Source organism: Pseudophryne corroboree, chromosome 3, assembly GCF_028390025.1.
Source record: "Pseudophryne corroboree isolate aPseCor3 chromosome 3, aPseCor3.hap2, whole genome shotgun sequence".
NCBI classification, from domain to species: Eukaryota; Metazoa; Chordata; class Amphibia; order Anura; family Myobatrachidae; genus Pseudophryne; species Pseudophryne corroboree.
The window spans coordinates 143,260,127-143,281,169 of NC_086446.1; the positions used below are offsets into that span (position 1 = coordinate 143,260,127).

At 46.8% G+C, this 21,043-nt stretch overlaps 3 non-coding genes across 3 annotated transcripts; all 3 read left to right on the top strand.

The window, feature by feature from the left end:
- The first annotated feature begins 629 nt into the window (after positions 1-629).
- Positions 630-792, top strand: LOC134899406 (U1 spliceosomal RNA). Its single transcript, XR_010173082.1, has one exon. It is a non-coding gene; the product is annotated as a U1 spliceosomal RNA (small nuclear RNA).
- Positions 793-1,462: 670 nt separating this feature from the next.
- On the top strand, positions 1,463-1,626 carry LOC134899026 (U1 spliceosomal RNA). Its single transcript, XR_010172712.1, has one exon. It is a non-coding gene; the product is annotated as a U1 spliceosomal RNA (small nuclear RNA).
- Positions 1,627-1,778: 152 nt separating this feature from the next.
- On the top strand, positions 1,779-1,941 carry LOC134899627 (U1 spliceosomal RNA). The gene has a single exon (XR_010173280.1). It is a non-coding gene; the product is annotated as a U1 spliceosomal RNA (small nuclear RNA).
- Positions 1,942-21,043: the final 19,102 nt, after the last annotated feature.

The following is a 21,043-nucleotide window of genomic DNA, read 5'->3' on the forward strand; positions in this document are numbered from 1 at the left end:
TTTTGTAAGGGCAGTTTCAGTGGAGTGGAGAGGACGGAAGCCAGACTGGAATGGGTCAAGCAGTGAGTGTGAGGAAAGAAAGGAAGTAAGGCGGTTGTAGACAATACGCTCAAGGAGTTTGGAGGCAAAAGGGAGAAGAGAGATGGGTCGGTAGTTGGAGAGAGTGTTTGGATCAAGGGTAGGTTTTTTAAGAATAGGAGAGATGAGAGCGTGGTTGAAGGCAGAGGGGACAGTGCCTGATGAGAGGGAGAGATTGAGAAGGTGGGAAAGATGGGAACAAGCAGAAGAAGAGATGTGGCAGAGGAGGCGGGAGGGGATAGGGTCAAGTGGGGAGGTGGTGAGGGGACAGGAACGAATGAGGGCCATGACTTCCTCTCCAGATGCATGGGAGAAAGATGACAGAGTTGGTGCGAGGGATGGGGAGGGTTGGTAAGGGATGGGAGAAGGCTGGTTACTGATAGTCTGGTGTGATGTGATGTCAGCTCTGGTAAAAGTCAGATTTCTTTGTCTCAGATCTTCCTCTAGCCTTGTTCTTATTTCGAGAGTTCCCTTGTGCTGCCTCAGTTGGATCTCCTTCACTTGACAGGGGGGTGCCCGAGCAGCGACCCTCCCCAGCTCTAGCCCAACTCCTACTAACCTGCCAGGTGAGATACTATAATCACGAAGGTGCTTCTCCCAGGGCAAGGCTCACCCATTGCACTCTGGGTGTGCTGCTCCTGCGATTTCCCCAAATGTGGGAAACTTGACTGCATAATTTGTGTTTCCCCTGGTCGGCTCTCGTATAATTCAGATCTCTTTGTCTCAGGTCTCTCTCCAGCCTAGTTTGCTGTCTGTTTCCACTTCTCTTTTCTTGAGCTGCTCCCTTCTATGCCCTTGCGCACTATCCTGACTTCTCCCGTCTGCTTACTTTGTGCCTTCCAACGCACAATGCGAACTACAGGTAGTGCTGCAGGTCCCACACCCTTTTATTTGCCTTACAGAGCAGCTCTGGAGCTGTTACAGTGCCCAGCTGCTGCAAGAAATCAGCTTGAATGCTTCGGGGCTGGGGCATAGCCAACATGAGCCCCACACCGAAGGAGGGTGGAGGTGTTTAATGCGAACTAGGGGTCATCCAAGCGCCGAAAAATGCTGCCATGCCCTGCACGCCCCTTTTCTCTTTTCATATGCAGACGAGGGTTGAAGCCAACTTTGACCCACTGCTTGGATGACATCACCATATGCAAATCCATCTGCTGCAGGCCTTCCCCCAGGAATGCTTGCACTAGTTGTTGCATTTGGTTTGTTGTTTGGGGGTGCTTCAGTATTAGGTAGCCTTCTGCCCTCCCATGTTCATCTGAAAATATGTGTTCTCCCTGCAGTTGTTGTCCCCAGATGAGAGTTCCCTTGTGCTGCCTCAGTTGAATCTCCTTTACTTGACAGAGATGTGCCTGAGCAGCGGCCCTCCCAAGCCCTATCCCAAATCATACTTATTTTGCATAGGAGATACCATGGTCATGAAGATTGTTCTCCCAGGGTGAGGTTCATTCATTGTATTCTGGGTATGCTGACCCGTATGATTTCCCCAAATGTGGGAAACTCGACTGCATTATTTGTGGTAGTGGGGGACTGTGTTTGTTCTTTCCTCTGGTCAGCTCTGGTAAAAGTCAGATTTATTTGTCTCAGATCTTCCTCTAGCCTTGTTCTTCTTTCGAGAGATTCCTTGTGCTGCCTCAGTTGGATCTCCTTCACTTGACAGGGGGGTGCCCGAGCAGCGACCCTCCCCAGCTCTAGCCCAACTCCTACTTACCTGCCAGGTGATATACTATGATCATGAAGGTGCTTCTCCCAGGGCAAGGCTCACTCATTGCACTCTGGGTGTGCTGCTCCTGTGATTTTTCCAAATGTGGGAAACTTGACTGCATAATTTGTTTTTCCCCTGGTCGGCTCTCGTATAATTCAGATCTCTTTGTCTCAGGTCTCTCTCCAGCCTAGTTTGCTGTCTGTTTCCACTTCTCTTTTCTTGAGCCGCTCCCTTCTATGCCCTTGCGCACTATCCTGACTTCTCCCGTCTGCTTAATTTGACTACAACCACCAATATATTCTGCTGCACTATATATATGCAAAGCTAATTCTGCTGGGTAATTACAACTGACTAAAACCACCAATATATTCTGCTGCACTATATCTATATTTGCAAAGCTAATTCTGCTGGGTAATTACAATTGACTACAACCACCAATATATTCTGCTGCACTATATCTATATATGCAAAGCTAATTCTGCTGAGTAATTACAATTGACTACAACCACCAATATATTCTGCTGCACTATATCTATATATGCAAAGCTAATTCTGCTGGGTAATGCAAATTGAAACATTATTGCATAGTATGTGATTTTGAAGTACTTTTTTAAAGTTTTGAATGATATAGACCCAGTTTAATCTTTGTGGAATGCCTGGTTGTTGTTTTTAAGGTAATTTATTGCCTGGCATTTGAGGGGGTGGGGTGTGGTTACAGATTTCAATTATTGGTTTCACTTGTAATAGTCTTCTACTTAAGTCCAATGGTGTAGGCTGTGCAAAGCCGTTTGGCTGTGCATTTATTGATCTAAGCATGCATTTTTATCAAAGCGTGATAAAATTGACACATAACAGCAGTGTTCAATCAGCATTAATTTATCTTCAGCTGATATCGATTGTGAATTGACGTTTCTTCTCTTCTTGTCACCTACAGGTAATTACAATTGACTACAACCACCAATATATTCTGCTGCACTATATCTATATATGCAAAGCTAATTCTGCTGGGTAATGCAAATTGAAACATTATTGCATAGTATGTGATTTTGAAGTACTTTTTTAAAGTTTTGAATGATATAGACCCAGTTTAGTCTTTGTGGAATGCCTGGTTGTTGTTTTTAAGGTAATTTATTGCCTGGCATTTGAGGGGGTGGGGTGTGGTTACAGATTTCAATTATTGGTTTCACTTGTAATAGTCTTCTACTTAAGTCCAATGGTGTAGGCTGTGCAAAGCCATTTGGCTGTGCATTTATTGATCTAAGCGTGCATTTTTATCAAACCGTGATAAAATTGACACATAACAGCAGTGTTCAATCAGCGTTCAATCGAAGTGAAAAAGAAGGAAAACAGAAGCACACCAATCTAACAAAACAAAGAAAACTGAAGAACTAATAACAAATGTGAGTCACTTACTCCTCAGATCACTCACCTCCTGATTGTTGCATCTGATTACATAGCACAGAACTACCTTACTTGGACATTTCATAAACCATCCATTTCACCTACAAATGCCTGTATCTGTATTATTGTAATTTTGTTTTTTAAGCACAGCTGCACCAATGCAATTTTACCTGCAAACACTTAAAACATCTAACATAATTACCATTGCTTCTTAAACCTCTCACAATCCTTTCATTTCTTACACTCCAAATACTTTTCTGCACCCACTTTATCTACGCTTTTGACTCATTTCATACTAAATCTACACCCCTTGAGCCTACACAGCTTTTCTCACCTGCATTTCTGCAATTCTTCTGCTCGGATTGCCTTACAGTCTCCTCTCCTACTTCCTCTTTCCCTCAACCTATTTACCTACTTAACACTATGTCAAGGTTTTCTTATACTCCCCACATCACTAAGTGTCTACCTAATAATGTATCTTTAGCCTTCCCCCCTAGTCTCCTCCACCTCCTCCTCTCTCCCCTCCTCTGTCTCCCCTCCATCCCTCTGTTTCCTTCCCCCACCTTTCCTGTTACCCCACTTTCATTCACCTCTGCCCCATGGTCCTGCTACCCCACAACTCAGCCCTGCTCCCTCTCTCCCTTCCCTGTCACCTCCCCACACCCCCATCCACATCACACTGACCTCCCTCCCTGCCCACCTCCTGCAGTTTCCCCTCCTAGCTCAGGCACCCGTACCATCACTACTCTCTCATCATCCCTGCCCTCAAAGTTAATCCCACCTCATCGCTACAGCAACCCTGAAAATCTAATTCACATCTCTCCCACAAACTCATACCCCCTATCCTGTGCCCTCTGGAATGCCAGATCTGTTTATAACAAACTGGTCCCCACTCATGACCTTTTCATTTCCAACTCCCTACACCTACTAGCCATTACTGAAACTTGGATTACGCCCTCTGACACTACTTCTGCTGCTGCTCTCTCTGCTGGGGGCCTTACATTCACACACACACCCCGACCTGGGGGTCGCCATGGGGGTGGTGTTGGGGTCCTTTTACCTTCTAGTTACTCCTACCAACTCATACCACCAGAACCATCCCTTATATTCTTTACATTTGAGGTCCACGCCATATGCCTCTTCCAACCAGTTTATCTTAGAGTAGCTGTCATTTACCGCCCCCCTGGCACTGCTTCCAAATTAATCGACAACTTTGCTTCCTGGCTTCCTCACTTCCTCTCTTCTGACATTCCCACCATTATCCTAGGCGATTTCAACATCCCTATTGACATCCCCACACAATCCCCTGCCTCTAAACTCCTTAACCTCACCTCTTCACTTGGTCTCTCCCAGTGGACCTCCTCACCCTCCCATGTGAATGGGAGCTCACTGGATCTGGTCTTCACTCACCGCTGTGATATTTCTGATTTTTCCAACTCCCCATTTCCCCTCTCTGACCACCACCTGCTCTCCTTCAACCTATCTCTCTCGACTTCCCCATCTCTACCTCCTAAGGCTACCATCACTAAGCGTAACATTGAAGCTATTGACACCACATTCCTTTCCTCCCTGTTTGACTCACTTCTCTCTCCTATTCTCTCTCTCTCATGCCCTGAACAAGCCACTTCCACATACAATGCTTCCCTTACTTCTGCTCTTGACTCTGTTGCTCCACCAACCACTATTCACCCTCACAAATTAACACCTCAACCCTGGCACACCAAATGCACCAGATATCTGCAAAAATGCTCACGTACGGCTGAGCGACACTGGAGGAAATCACGCTCTAAGGCAGACTTCCTCCATTTCAAACTTATGCTCTCATCCTTCAGTGCTGCCCTTTCTCTTGCTAAACAGTCATACTTCAAGAACCTCATCTCCTCCCAGTCTTCCAACCCCCGGCGCCTCTTTGCCACTCTCAACTCACTCCTCTGCCCACCTCGTCTCCCTTCCTCACTCTCTGCTCTTGACTTTGCCACTTACTTCACATCCAAAATTGACTCCATACGTCAGGACATCACATCACACCAGACTATCAGTAACCAGCCTTCTCCCAACCCTTACCAACCCTCCCCATCCCTCGCACCAACTCTGTCATCTTTCTCCCATGCATCTGGAGAGGAAGTCATGGCCCTCATTCGTTCCTGTCCCCTCACCACCTCCCCACTTGACCCAATCCCCTCCCGCCTCCTTTGCCACCTCTCTTCTTCTGCTTTTTCCCATCTTTCCCACCTTCTCAATCTCTCCCTCTCATCAGGCACTGTCCCCTCTGCCTTCAAGCACGCTCTCATCTCTCCTATTCTTAAAAAACCTACCCTTGATCCAAACACTCTCTCCAACTACCGACCCATCTCTCTCCTCCCTTTTGCCTCCAAACTCCTTGAGCGTATTGTCTACAACCGCCTTACTTCCTTTCTTTCCTCACACTCACTGCTTGACCCATTCCAGTCTGGCTTCCGTCCTCTCCACTCCACTGAAACTGCCCTTACAAAAGTATGCAATGACCTCCATGCTGCTAAATCTAAGGGACACTACTCTCTACTTATTCTACTTGATCTCTCTGCTGCTTTTGACACTGTGGACCATCCTCTCCTACTGCAAATCCTTCACTCCATTGGTCTGCGTAACACAGCCCTCTCTTGGTTGTCGTCCTAACTTTCTGACCGTTCATTCTCTGTCTCCTCTCATGACTCCACCTCCCCCTCACTTCCACTAACTGTAGGGGTACCCCAAGGTTCTGTCCTTGGTCCTCTTCTCTTCTCTCTCTATACATCCTCACTAGGTAAGCTCATTAGTTCTTTTGGTTTCCAATATCATCTCTATGCTGATGACACTCAAATCTATCTTTCCTCTCCAGACCTCTCCCCTACTCTCCTCACTCGTATCTCCAACTGTATCTCTGCTATCTCTTCCTGGATGTCCCAGCGCTTTCTTAAACTTAACATGTCTAAGACCGAGCTGATCATCCTACCTCCCTCCCGCATAACCTCACCTCCTACAATCTCATTATCTATTGATGGCACTACTATCTCCTCTACCCCCCAAGTGCGCTGTCTTGGAGTAATCCTTGACTCCTCCCTCTCCTTCAAACCACACATTCAGCACCTCTCACAAACCTGCCGTTTTCATCTAAAAAATATTTCCAGGATCAGACCCTTTCTGACCCAGGATGCTACTAAGACTCTTATCCACTCACTGGTCATCTCCAGACTGGACTGCTGTAATCTCTTCCTGACTGGCATTCCTGACAAATACCTCTCTCCACTCCAATCTATCCTCAATGCTGCTTCCCGGCTCATTTTCCTCACCAAACGCACTACGTCCACCTCTCCTCTCTTACTAGTTCTTCACTGGCTCCCCTTCCCTTTCAGAATCCATTTCAAGCTTCTCACACTTGCTTACAAAGCCCTCACCCACTCCTCTCCCATCTACATCTCTGATCTTATCTCGCTTTACACTCCCACCCGCCCTCTTCGCTCTGCTAATGCACACCGACTCCTGCCTACGGATTACTTCCTCCCACTCCTACCTCCAAGATTTTTCACGTGCTGCACCACTTCTCTGGAATTCCCTATCTCTCCCCCTCAGACTCTCCACCTCTCTACAAAACTTCAAACGGGCTCTCAAGACCCACTTCTTCACCAAACCCAGCCAAATCTCATCCTAAACCTCTGTTCCACGCTCTCTATGTACCCCATCTGTCTCACCCCTGTCTGTCTACCCCTCCCTTTTAGAATGTAAGCTCTCACGAGCAGGGCCCTCTTCCCTCATGTGCTTACTCTTTTCTTACTTTAATAATCTTCAGCTGCACCAAATCCAGCAGTCTTCTGCCACCTGATACTTATTCCAGTGTCATCTGCTGATGTAGCTATGTTTATTTACCCTGTACTTGTCCTATATTGTTGTCAACTGTAAATTGCTGTTTTCCTGTTTGATTATTTGTTTATGTACTCTGTAATTGGGCACTGCGGAACCCTTGTGGCGCCATATAAATAAAGGATAATAATAATAATAATAAATAATATAATATATAGCAGTACGGTACAGTAGGCCACTGCTCTACCTACCTCTGTGTCGTCAAGTATACTATCCATCCATACCTGTGGTGCATTTTAGAAAAAAACATGTCTCGGCAGAGCAATCTATAAATCCATAATTTTTCAGACAGCAACAGTGGGTATTGTAATAGTCACCCAATCCATCACTTTTATAGGGTTACATGCACCCACATGCTACAGCCTGTCTCAATAATTTTACTGTCACGGTGTGTGTGTTTGTGTTTTTATTTGGGTATTTTTTGTTGTTGTAGAACTACAGGTACCAGCAAGCCCGTTATTTCCCCGCCTGCTGGTACTTGAGGTTCTCCAAGTACCAGCAAGCGGGGGAGGCTTGCTGGGCCTTGTAGTTCCACAACAACAAAAACAATATTCTTTTTTTACACACATGGCTATCAGCCCGGCACCCACCACCCAGGGGTGCTGGGGACAGCCTCGGGCTTCACCTCTGGCCCTTGGGTGCCTCGAGGGGAGGAACCTCTTGATTTAAGGGGTCCCCACTCCTCCAGGGAACCCCGGCCAGGGGTGACTAGTTGGAGGGGTAATGCCAGGGCCGCAGGGACCTACATAAAAGTGTCCCCTGTCTGTGGCATTATCTCTCTGGCTAGTGGAGCCCGGTGCTGGTTTTAAAAATATGGGGGACCCCTACATCTTTTGTCCCACGTATTTTTGGAACCTGGACCGTTCTAAGAGCCCGGTGCTGGTTGTCTAAATACGGGGAACCCCTGTCCAATTTTCCCCCCAGTATTTAAATAACCAGGACCAGCTCAAAGAGCCCGAGGCTGGTTATACTAAGGAGGGGGGACCTCACGCATTTTTTTTAACCCATTCAGACCCTTCTCCTTTAAGTTAATGGAAGCCCTGGACAACAAAAGTGCATTCATGTCCTCCTCCCTCACCCTTCCCAGTCCCAAACACTCATTTTTTTTTCTTTAAAAATGTATAATATATAACAAGAACAATGAGCAGGCAGGCAGCGGGCATTGGCGGCATCGGACTGAGATAGAAATTAGTGGTGGAGGGCTGGGTCAGTTGATTGTGGGAGAGTTTGTAAGCCATTGACGGTGGCAGCGGGTATCGGCTCAGAGGCAGTAGCGGGCATTGGCTAAGGGTCATCGGCAGGATTCGGCGGAAATTATGGCTGTAGTGCCTCACTAGCCACTGACCTCACCGCACGCCACTGTGGGACAGATGTAACATGCAGAGAGAGGTAGATTTGGGAGGGGGAATGTCCTAGCATAACTGTTAATTGCAGTGTAATACTGTAATTCAGCTGTGCAGCATTTGTGGCTAAATGTCAAAGAAGCCAGTATTTACCCCGCATGCAAAACAATAAATGTATTTGAACATACCTCCCAACTATACCAATTTTTGCAGGACAGTCACTTTTTTTGGGAATGTCCAGCTAACAACCCCCCCCCCCCTGTGGGGGCCGCAGTGTCCCATAGTCATGGGGAAGGGGGGGGGGGTGGAAGGCTCCCTGTAGCTTGTTGCTCTGCAAATATGCACATTGTGGGTAATTCAGACCTGATCGCTAGGGTGTGTTTTTTGCATCCCTGTAATCAGGTAGTTGCCGCCTACAGCGGAAGGGAAAATTTGCTGTGCAGGTGTGTGATCACATGTGCACAAGAGCTGCACAGCTCAGCACTTACTCAGCCATTGAGGTGACGTCACAAATCCTCCCACAAAACGCCGGGTCCCTCCAGTGTTTTTCCGGACACTCCCTAGAAACATTCAGTTGCAACCCACACAAACACCCTCTTCTTGTCAATCTTCTTGTGATCTCCGGACCGTCGCACTTACGCATTGTGGCGCATACGCTTGTGCAGTGCAGACCTGATTGCCCGTTGGGTGAAAATAAATTGAAGCGATCTGGTCTGAATAAGCCTCAATGTCTATTCACGGGAGACAGAGGGGCTGGGGCATGGCCAGCAGCTCACAGAGCACCTATAATGACAAAAATGGGAGACATGGCTCATGATCGCGATATACCTGCGAAGGTACGCCCTCTACTGATTGACAGGCAGAGGCATTCGCATTTTCTGCGGGGCACCCGGAGAAAATGTAGGCACGCGCACAGGATGGACCCTGCGTATATGCCCCAATCCTCTTCATAGTTTTTGCGGTTGGAACGCGTATTACGATCCAAACTGAATTAGGCCCTATGTCTTATATACACGAGCAGTGTGAAAATGGGGGTAATTCGATGGGGGTAATTCCAAGTTGATCGCAGCAGGAATTTTGTTAGCAGTTGGGCAAAACCATGTGTACTGCAGGGGAGGCAGATATAACATGTGCAGAAAGAGTTAGATTTGGGTGAGTTATTTTGTTTCTGTGCAGGGTAAATACTGACTGCTTTATTTTTACACTGCAAATTAGATTGCAGATTGAACACACCACACCCAAATCTAACTCTCTCTGCACATGTTAAATCTGCCTTCCCTGCAGTGCACATAGGTGGTCATTCCGAGTTGTTCGCTCGGTAATTTTCTTCGCATCGCAGCGATTTTCCGCTTAATGCGCATGCGCAATGTTCGCACTGCGACTGCGCCAAGTAAATTTGCTATGCAGTTAGGAATATTACTCACGGTTTTTTCATCGTTCTGGTGATCGTAATGTGATTGACAGGAAGTGGGTGTTTCTGGGCGGAAACAGACCGTTTTAGGGGCGTGTGGGAAAAAATGCTACCGTTTCTGGGAAAAACGCGGTAATGGCTGGAGAAACGGAGGAGTGTCTGGGCGAACGCTGGGTGTGTTTGTGACGTCAAACCAGGAACGACAAGCACTGAACTGATCGCACTGGCAGAGTAAGTCTCGAGCTACTCAGAAACTGCACAGAGATGTCTTATCGCAATAGTGCAAATCTTTCGTTCGCAATTTTAAGATGCTAAGATTCACTCCCAGTAGGCGGCGGCTTAGCGTGTGCAATGCTGCTAAAAGCAGCTTGCGAGCGAACAACTCGGAATGAGGGCCATGGGGGGTAATTCTGAGTTGATCGCAGCAGGATTTTTGTTAGCAGTTGGGCAAAACCATGTGCACTGCATTTACGAACAGATGATTTTTTATATAAATTTTAAAATGTTAGTAAATGTGTGTTTTTTTTTCAACCTGGAAGCCCAACATCGATTAAGATCGATCTTAAATAGACCCCTGGGTTTTAAGGATAACCATGGTTGAGTCCAATGGTTAATTCACATTGACCGAAGTTCTAATTAAGTCACCCGTGCTCAAGCATGATATCCTTAAAATCTGGATTGCAATGGCAGCATTTGGGAACTATGCCTAAGGGTTTAATTTTTACATTTATCCACTGACAATAAATCTACCTACAATATCCCTGTAACTGTTATGATTACAGTATTTCACTAAATAATTTAATTTGCTGAACCCTCTGTAAAAAGAAATATTAAGATGCTGTAATTCCCAGATGCAGCAAATTTGTTAGCTAGTGGGCAAAACCATGTGCACTGCAGGGATGGGGGGGGGGGGGGGCAGATATAACATTTGCAGAGAGATTTAGGTGGGTTATATTGTTTGTGTGCAGGGTAAATACTGGCTGTTTTGTTTTTACACTGCAATGTAGATTTCAGTTTGAACACACCGCACCAAAATCTAACTCTCTCTGCACATATTATACACCCCCCCCCCTGCAGTGTACATGGTTTTAGCTAATAAATTTGCTGCTGTGATCAGATCTGAGTTAAGCCCTATGTATTTGGCACTGGCAAAGGGTTAGAGCCTTGCTGTAGAACTCACACCTTTCTTATCATGCATTGTAATATTTCCTATGTCCTGATGTTGTGCTCTCTGCTCCATCCAAGTAAACAGCAATGTAGCGTGGCTATCAAAGAGCGTGAAGATTGCAGATTTCCTGGGATTAATGCTAAAGAATGCTATTATAGAGGCTGCTGCTTTAATTCAAGTGTCACTGGGGTTAAATGGTGTTTTTACCTTAAAAACACAGGTAGAGTATACAGTACAGTGGTAGAGTGGGAGCATGTAGTGCTATTGATTACAGATTTGATGGAGCTTAAACATGGATAAGGTCCATAGCTATAAGAGTTTATCTTGTGTATCCTTTATTCTTAGTCATGGTCAGATAAGATTAGAAAATACCATTTAAGTGGAAATTTCCTGTTAGCTGTTTTAGCTAAATTGCACCAGTTAAAAAAAAAAAAAAAACTAAGCTGCTGTAATTCCTGGATGTTTCCTTACTGCATCAACAGGAAGTGACAAGAAACAATGTAATGTGGAACCGTACAGCAGAAGGGATTGCGGCTACCCCACAATAAGTGCAGCGGAATGTAAGAAGAGGAATTGTTGCTTTGACTGCAGCATTCCCGGGGTTAACTGGTGTTTCTTCAAGTCACAAGGTATGGAGCTGCTGTATAGTTACTCGCAAGTCAGTAGTTGTATGATGCTCACACCTGTTAAGCTGGATACACACAGAATGCCCTACACAGGGGGTGAAATGAGCGCCCCCCCACCCCCCGTACGCTCAGCACACATCACGCTGTGCTGAGCGGGGGGAGAGATGTGTGCTGAGCAGTTCGCTCAGCACACATCTCTCCCCAAAATCGGTCCGTGAATACGGACCTTTAAACTGGATCCACACTTAGATTATCTGTCCATTTTTTTTTTCTAGTTGAAACAAAATTATGCTAATATGTGGCAGCAAATGACAATTGACCATTTGCTCACAAACACTGGAAAACATCCAAAAATGGTCATTTAGATAAATTGGTTAAATCCATTTCATTTAGCTAATTTATCCAAACTACCTTTATTGTATCTTTGTGGGTGAATGATGTGTGGGTCAGTGTTGAGGGTGGTGGAGGAGATGGGTAATAGGCACAGCAGGGTGTGGACAGTCAAATAGTGTGCTTAGAGGTTCAGAGTCATTGTATGAGACTCTGGCAACAGTGAATTGATGAGTCTGGTGTCCATAGGGTGGGACGCACTAACCTTTTTATGCTATTGAAATAGTTCTCCTCCTGACCGACGCAGTTCCTTGCTCCGAGGTTGGTGTATTGTCCTGTTGCAGCGCCTCTCCACTGTGGTCACAGTGAGCTGTGTGGTGTTGCTGGCGCATGTCAATCTCCCCCCAACCTCCCTCTGGCATTTCAGACCTACGTACGCATGATGGGATCTTGTATGATATGCGCGTGTGCTGTAGAGATGAAAGTGGCGGTGAGGAGGCAGATCGTGAGATGGGGAAACTTTGTGGACTGTTAGCGAAGGGGAGCACTGGGCAATCTGAGTTGCAAAGAGGGCAGCAGAAGAGGTTATTGCATGTGCACTGGTGACAGGTCCATCCTTGGTGGCTAGCCTCAGTGGTAAAGGGGTACATGAGCTAGTGTCCCTTGGTCAGCCATGTACCATGGCCACCTCCCTACCTCCTATATATTCTCCCAAATCTGTCACTTTGTTACGGTCTGCTGCTGGCACTGGTGTATCGTCCTGCAGATGCCGTCTCCGCCCATTGCTGTGACTTCCCCCAGAGTTAGCCACACAGAGTGACAGATCTGGGAAAATATATAGGAGATCATTACTTTCACTTGCAGCCTACCTTATTTTTTGCAGCCTAGCATGCTCCTGACCCCTTCTCTCACTAATACTTATACAACATTCATGAACTCATCTTAAGGTTTCTTTATTATTCAGTCACACTGTCTTGGATCCAAACCATTTCCTGTGGCATTGCAGTCAAACAATTGAGCTATTTACCCTTGCATAGAAAGGTATAATCTAAGCTAGAGAATTCTATTTGGAGCTCACCTTGTACTTTGTGAAGAAATAATCAGCATTGTGGCTGAGCAGATATATGGAGTGTGTGGCTGCACACTGCATTGATCTGCTGAGTTGCAATGCTAATAATTTTTTTTTGCAAAGTACCAATAGCTTCAAATAATGTTCACAATTTTTATGCAGGATCAAGTAGCTCAATGGGTAGGGTGTTTGATTAGAATTCAACAGGTTATAGGTTTGAATCCTGGGTATGGTAGTTTGAGGTGTTATTTAATAAAGTGTGTTTATATATTAGTCACACATGGCTTACTTGTACAAATGGCATGTCACCAGTTAGTGCTGACTGCTGATATGCCATTTGCACAAGCAAGCCATGTGTGACTGTATATGCATTTAAGGAGGGCCCCCCGGCAATACCACAAACCATTGAGTGTCAAGTATACTAGATATATCTTAATATCTCATGTGCTTTCTCTGAGACCAATCTTGTTATGCCCCTTCCCCACGAGGCATGCGCCTTTTGTCCATATTGCAAAAATAGTGTGGGGGGGGGCATATAATTCTCTGTCACAGGGCACTAAAAAGTCTAGTTATGGCTCTGGTATGCATTATGTAATCTGGCAGACCATCTCTCCAACACTGGCTGATTGGAATAGAAATACGGTTATCTATGTGAGCAAATGACCATCAACGATTTACTCTCAAACACTAGAAAATGGACAAAAATGGTCCCCTAAACAAATTGGTTAAATTTTGGGTTTAACCAATTTGTGTAATGACCATTTTTGACCACTTTTCTAGTGTTTGGGAGCAAATGGTTAATTGACATTTGCTCCTATACATTACCAGATTTTTATTCCATCCATCCAGACTGGATAGATAGCCTGACAGATAATTGTGTAGTGTACGCCCAGGATAACTGTCAGTTATGCTTTCTTTTATGATGGCACACAAATGGGTGGGCAGATCCAGGGCAAGCACTGCCCACTCATGCATAGTTGTCAACTGATGTGAAGTTCCAGGGGGCAATATCAGTTATAAATAAAAGTATCTGGAAATTGTCCCTAGTTTAATAAAAAAAAAAAAAATTGATCAACTCCATTTATTTAGTATGATATCCCAGGTGATAGGATGCCGACATCTCAAACTACAATACCAAGGATTCAAACCTATAACCTGTTGAATTCTAATCAAACACCCTACCCATTGAGCTATTTGATCCTGCATAAAAATTGTGAACATTATATGAAGCTATTGGTACTTTGAAAAAAAAAGTATCAGCATTGCAACGCAGCAGATCCATGCAGTTTGCAGCCACACACTACATGTATCTGCTCAGCCACAATGCTGATTATTTCTTCACAAAGTACAAGGTGAGCTCCAAATAGAATTCTCTATCTTAGAATTATACCTTTCTATGCCAAACTTAGAAGTCGGGCCCCCCACCCTGGGATCCCCCAGAGGGAGGCCCGCCCCGTCATGCGGCAGGCTTGTCCGTTTTGGAAGCAGGCTGACGGGCAGCCCAGGCTTGCTTCAGTCTGGGCTTGGCAGGTCTGGAAGCATGAGCTTGCTTTGGGTATGCCTGACCATGGGTACGCTTTACCTGGAGGATGAAAGGGCCAAGGAAAAGTACTTTTAGCCTTCTACGTGGTAGGAGTCATACTAGGTAGGCAAGTTGTTTTAGCAGTAGCCAGATCAGCTACAATCTTATTGAGGTCTTCTCCAAAGAGAGTGTCTCCCTTGATAGGAAGCACCTCCAGGGTTTTCTTGGAATCCATATCCACCGACCAGGATCTCAACCAGCTGTATAAAGTATTACCTTGGAACTGGCTCTCCACTCCCCATTATCTGGTTATCATGACTTCCTCCGCCAGTTTCCAGACTCGCTTGCTGAAGCTCGGCCACTTCTTCCTAGCAGCAGGCTCCTGGATCACTGGGCAGCAGAGGTGCTTGGGAGCCGGATGGGGGAGGAGCAATAAGGCAGGCAGCCTTTGGCACACACACACACACACACACACACACACACACACACACACACCAAAAAAGAACATATCCCAGTTTAACATAACGCTATGTGGTGCAAGGTATGGAGCTGGTCACTTGTATCAGACCTCTGACATTTGCCTTTTCACCCATATTGCATACTTTTTCTTGCAGGTTGTGTCTTAATTCAAGAAGTGTTCTAAGTACTTCAGCTTAGTATCTTTACTGACCCCTCTTTACCCCACACTACATAACTGACCCCTCTATACCCTACACTACATCACTGACCTTTCTATAACCATCACTGCATTACTGACCCCTCTTTACAGTACACTGACCTCTATATACCTGCTAGTACATCCCTGATGCCTATATTCCCTACGCTACATCCCTGACACCTCTATTCCCTACGCCACATCCCTGATGCCTCTATTCCCTACGCCACATCCCTGACGCCTCTATTCCCTACGCCACATCCCTGACGCCTCTATTCCCTACGCCACATCCCTGACGCCTCTATTTCCTACGCTACATCCCTGACGCCTCTATTCCCTACGCCACATCCATGACGCCTCTATTCCCTACGCCACATCCCTGACGCCTCTATTCCCTACGCCACATCCCTGACGCCTCTATTCCCTACGCTACATCCCTGACGCCTCTATTCCCTACGCTACATCCCTGACGCCTCTATACAGTACAATGCATTACTGATCCCTCTAGACCATACATCCTCATTACATCAGAGAGTTAGTGAAACACTGGAAAAAATAAGGGTATAAGTGGACTACAGAAACTGATGCTCTAAACAAAGGAGAGAGAGAGAGAGAGAGAGTAAAGCACAAGGGAAAGTGGGCAATTGGAACACCATAGAGAGAGGAGAGATAGAAATGCCTGAAAAAGTAAAGGGGGTTGGGTATGGCATCCGGCGCTCGGGATTCCAGAGGTCACATGATCCCCAATCCTAATACTAACCCTCTGGGGGGGTGGCGGATAGGGCTAACCCTCAGGGGGTGGCAGCTAGGGCTACCCCCCCCCTCCTAGTGCCTTCCCTTACACCACCTCCCCTGGTCCGACTCCTAACCCTCCCTCCAATACTCACCTTCGGGATGTTGGCTGTCTGTGTGCCGGCACCAGTCTCCCAAGTGGTGTCAGGATTCCAACATCGGTCAAATGACCGCCGGTATACCATCTGCCGGGATGGTAAATGTATCCTGAGGACAGGTAGTGAGTGTGGAGGGATAGGTGGTTCAGTAAAATGTAACGGCTCAAACTGCGATCATTCACTGATAAATTGATTTATAGCTCTCCCTTTTTAACCATTGCAATTATAAAAGCAATGTTTTTTTAAACTTTTAAATAAAGCTTGTTAGCATCCCCAGCACACTGTATATGCTGGGAGATGTAGTTCTCAATATGAAAACATTTAATTACTGTATGAACTCTAATCCCACAACTGAAACCTGGATGGTGCTCCTGGCAAGTGACATCCTGGCCAAGGGGTAGATACGCCCCTGAGGGTCAGGGCCAGCAACAGAAATCTTGGGCCCCAGTACACTGATATCTCTGGGGCCCCCTTAAGCCCCCCTTAACTTGGCAGAGGGATCTTTAAAAAAAAAATGGAGCCTTTGACTCGGACCGTCAGTGAGGCCGGCAGGTGGTTTTCATACTGGGCTATCCAGCTCTTCGGTGGCGGTGGCAGGGACATTCAGAAAAGGGCCAGCACAGCAACATGCATAATAATGGCAATACAGTATGGACAACAGGGACTGGACAAAGTGATGGGGTAAAAGGAGGGGGGAGGGTTTAGTTGGCCTGTTGACACTGCAGCATACTTACGACTGCAAGGGATATAGGACTCTTGAGTTCACGGGCCAATTTCATGGCAGTCTCGGATAGGAGGGCATTGTGGATTCACCAAGGGAATGCTGATGCTGACTCCAAGAAGAAAGGGAGTCTCTTCCCTATGAAGGTGAAGCCTTGTTTGGCGACGGCCTAGTTAATTTGATCTCGGCAGCTCCCGCAGGTAAGCCAACCTTCTTGCCCTATGTTCCCTCTCAACGGATGAAGACGCATCATTATCTACCGCAGTCATTTTGGCCCAATAGATATGCAAGAAGTTAAGATTCCCCTTTCTTTGCAGGTAGAGGAAGGAGAAGGAAGAGGTCTGTAGCCTCTTCAAGATCGCAGGAGCAGAGATTGTCCTCTGCTTCTGCCAAATCCACTGCGTGACGCTGGGGCTTTCTTGCAGGAGCCCACACCAGTGGGGGCACGTCTAAAACTCTTCAGTCAGTTCTGGATTCATTCGGACCTGGACTCGTGGGTTTTACAAATAGTGTCCCAAGGGTACAAACTGGGGTTTCAAGACGTTCCCCCTCACCGATTGTTCAAATCGGCCTTAGTCAGCAGGGAGAAGGTTTTTATTCAAGCCTCTTCGTGGTCCCGAAGCCGGACGGCTCAGTCAGACCAATCTAAATTCTGAAATCCCTCAATTTCTTCCTAAAGAAATTCAATTTCAAGATGGAATCTCTCAGGGTAGTGATCTCCAGTCCGGAGGAAAGAGATTTCATGGTTTTGGTAGACATAAAGGATGCCTACTTACATGTTCCCATTTAGCCACTGCATCAAGCTACCTAAGGTTTGCAATTCAGGATTGTCATTACCAATTTCAGACATTGCCGTTTGGTCTGTCCACGGCTCCGAGGATTTTCACCAGGGTGATGGCGGAAATGATGGTTCTCCTTCGCAAGCAAGGAGTCACAATTATCCCGTACTTGGATGATCTCCTGATAAAGGTGAGATCCAGGGACCAGTTGGTGCAAAACATTGCACTCTCCCTGACAGTTCTTCAACAACATGGTTGGCTCCTACACTTGCCAAAATCGCAGTTGGTCCCAATGACGCGGTAGTTGTTTTTGGGAGTCATACTGGACACAGAAGAGGTTTTCTTCCAGGGGAAAGGCTATGGAGATCCAGAGTCTGGTCAAACAAATTCTGAAACCAGCAAGAGTGTTAATCCATCAATGCATTCGGTTGCTGGGGAAGATGGTTGTGGCCTACGAGGCCATTCAGTTTGGCAGGTTCCATGCTAGAGTGTTCCAGTGGGACCTGTTGGACAAGTGGTCCGGATCCCACCTACACATGCACCGGAGGATAATCCTGTCTTCCAAGACCAGAATCTCACTCCATTGGTGGCTGCACAGTTCTCACCTCCTAGAGGGGCGATGGTTCGGGATCCAGCACTGGATCCTACGGACCACAGATGCAACCCTCCGAGGCTGGGGAGCAGTCACACAGGGGGAAAACGTCCAAGGAAGATGGTCAAGTCAGGAAAGTTGTCTCCACATAAATGTTCTGGAGTTAAGGGCCATTTAATAACTGCAGACACAGTACGCACTGGGACGGGTGCCCAGCATCCTCTACAGACTATGAGAAAAGGATTTACCGGTAGGTATTAAAATCCTAGTTTCTCTAACGTCCTAGAGGATGCTGGGGACTCCGTAAGGACCATGGGGATAGACGGGCTCCGCAGAGTTCATGATCTTCACTGAGGTAACGCACAGCACTGCAGCTGTGCGCCATTGCTCCCATACACCTCACATACTCCGGTCACTGTAAGGGTGCAGGGCGCAGGGGGGGCACCCTGGGCAGCAATATAAACCTCTTTTTGGCAAAAATATAACATATATACAGCTGGGCACTGTATATATGTATGAGCCCCCGCCAATTTTACAGTTTAAGCGGGACAGAAGCCCGCCGCCGAGGGGGCGGGGCTTCTCCCTCAGCACTCACCAGAGCCATTTTTTCTCCAGAGCACCGCTGAGAGGAAGCTCCCCGGACTCTCCCCTGCTTATACCACGGTAGAGAAGAGGGTTGAAAAGAGGGGGGGGCACAAAATTCGGCGCAAATTACATACAGCAGCGCTACTGGACAAACATTAAGTTATTGTGTTATTCCTGGGTTATATAGCGCTGGGGTGTGTGCTGGCATACTCTCTCTCTGTCTCTCCAAAGGGCCTTGTGGGGAAACTGTCTTCAGAAAAAGCATTCCCTGTGTGTGTGGTGTGTCGGTACACGTGTATCGACATGTCTGAGGAAGAAGGCTATATTAGAGAGGAGCGGGAGCAAATGAATGTGGTGTCTCCGCTGACACCTGATTGGATGGATATGTGGAATGCTTTAAATGCTAGTGTAAACTCATTGTACAAAAGATTAGACAAGGCTGAAGCTTTGGGACAGTCAGGGTCTCAACCCATGCCTGATCCTATGTTGCAGGGACTGTCAGGGTCTCATAAGCGCCCACTATCCCAGATTGTTGACACAGATACCGACATGGATTCTGACTCCAGTGTCGATTACGATGATGCAAAGTTACAGCCAAAATTGGCAAAATCCATTCGATATATGATTATGGCAATAAAAGATGTTTTGCACATCACAGAGGAACCCCCTGTCCCTGACAAGAGGGTACATATGTACAAGGGAAAGAAGCCTGAGGTAACCTTTGAGGGGGTCACACGAGCTGAACGAGTTATGTGAAAAAGCTTGGGAATCTCCAGATAAAAGACTGCAGATTTCCAAAAGGATTCTTATGGCGTATCCTTTTCCATCAACGGATAGGTTACGATGGAAATCCTCCCCTAGGATGGACAAAGCATTAACACGCACAGCTACAGTTGGAAAATCAAATTTTTTACCTTATGTTCCCTCAAAGCATAAGAAAGCTCCGCATTATCAAATGCAGTCCTTTCGGTCACAAAGAAACAAGAAAGTGCGAGGTGCGTCCTTTCTTGCCAGAGGTAGGGGCAGAGGAATAAAGCTGCACAACACAGCTAGTTTCCAGGAACAGAAGTCCTCCCCGGCCTCTACAAAATCTACCTCATGACGCTGGGGCTCCACTGGCAGAGTCCGGCCCATGTGATGTCATGCAGCTGCTCTGACCACACCTCCTGTTTCTCCGTTGCCGACCCCATTTTGAAACCATGCCCCCGCACCGCTCCATCTCCGACTTGGAAATGGAGTGTTGTTGACCCCCCTCCCACCCCCCCCTTCACCGATTCACAGACAGAGGCGATCGCATTATCTGCGGGGTGTCGCAGAAAATGCAGGCGGATGCGTATGCTCTTAGCAGTTTTTGCAGTTGGATTGCGATCCAACCTGAATCAGGCCCCATTACCTATCACAATGCACTGCGGGTAGTACAAAATGGGGTTAATATAGGAGAAAAAACCCCAACCTTAACTGTCCCTGGTGGCTAGTGGAGCGGCTGCCCAGTAATCAGTGTCCACGCCAGTGCGCACACGGCCCGCCCCCATCAGCGGCCTCGTGATCCCGGAGGGCGGTGTGTGTGTGTGACTGACCTTAGGAAGAAACCGGAGCCTCCGCTGCAGTGACCCAGCAACCGGGGCACGGGAGTATACTGCGCCATTGGGAGTGATGGAGCTGCAGTAAAGAAGTCTATTAGACCTAGCCTGCTGCAGCCCTTGTAGATTCTTATAAAAAAAGTTCTTCTTTTCTTGCCAAAATTAATAGCTAAGAATAGGCTGCCTGAGGCATCCCCCTGTTAAGTGGCCTGCTACTGAAGGCACCAACTACAAACTGAGCTCCCTGTTCATGGAAGCGAGGTTATAGAGGAGGGGGCGCTGAGCATCTTGGGAACAGTCAAAAGCTTTGAGCCTGTTGGTGCCTCAGATCAAGATCCTACTCTACACCCCAATGTGAATCCTTGTGGAGTCCAGTGTACCCCACAGAAGAAATTAATGTGTCACACCCATTGGCAGCAACATTAGAATAGCTGCTGATGGGCACAATTGAGAAAGGAAGGGGGGAAAACATTTGAATCCAGCACATATATGTAATTTGAATATGTAATTTGTACCTTCCTACTTTAAAATGTAATGGATGAACCTCACCCTGTGAGAACTATCTTCATGATCAAGAGACCTCATATGCAAGATAAGTATGTGTTGGGATAGGGCTGTGGAGGGCGGCTGCTCGGGCACACCCCTGTCAAGTTAAGGAGATTCAACAGAGGCAGCACAAGGGAACTCTCATCTGGGGACAACAACTGCAGGGAGA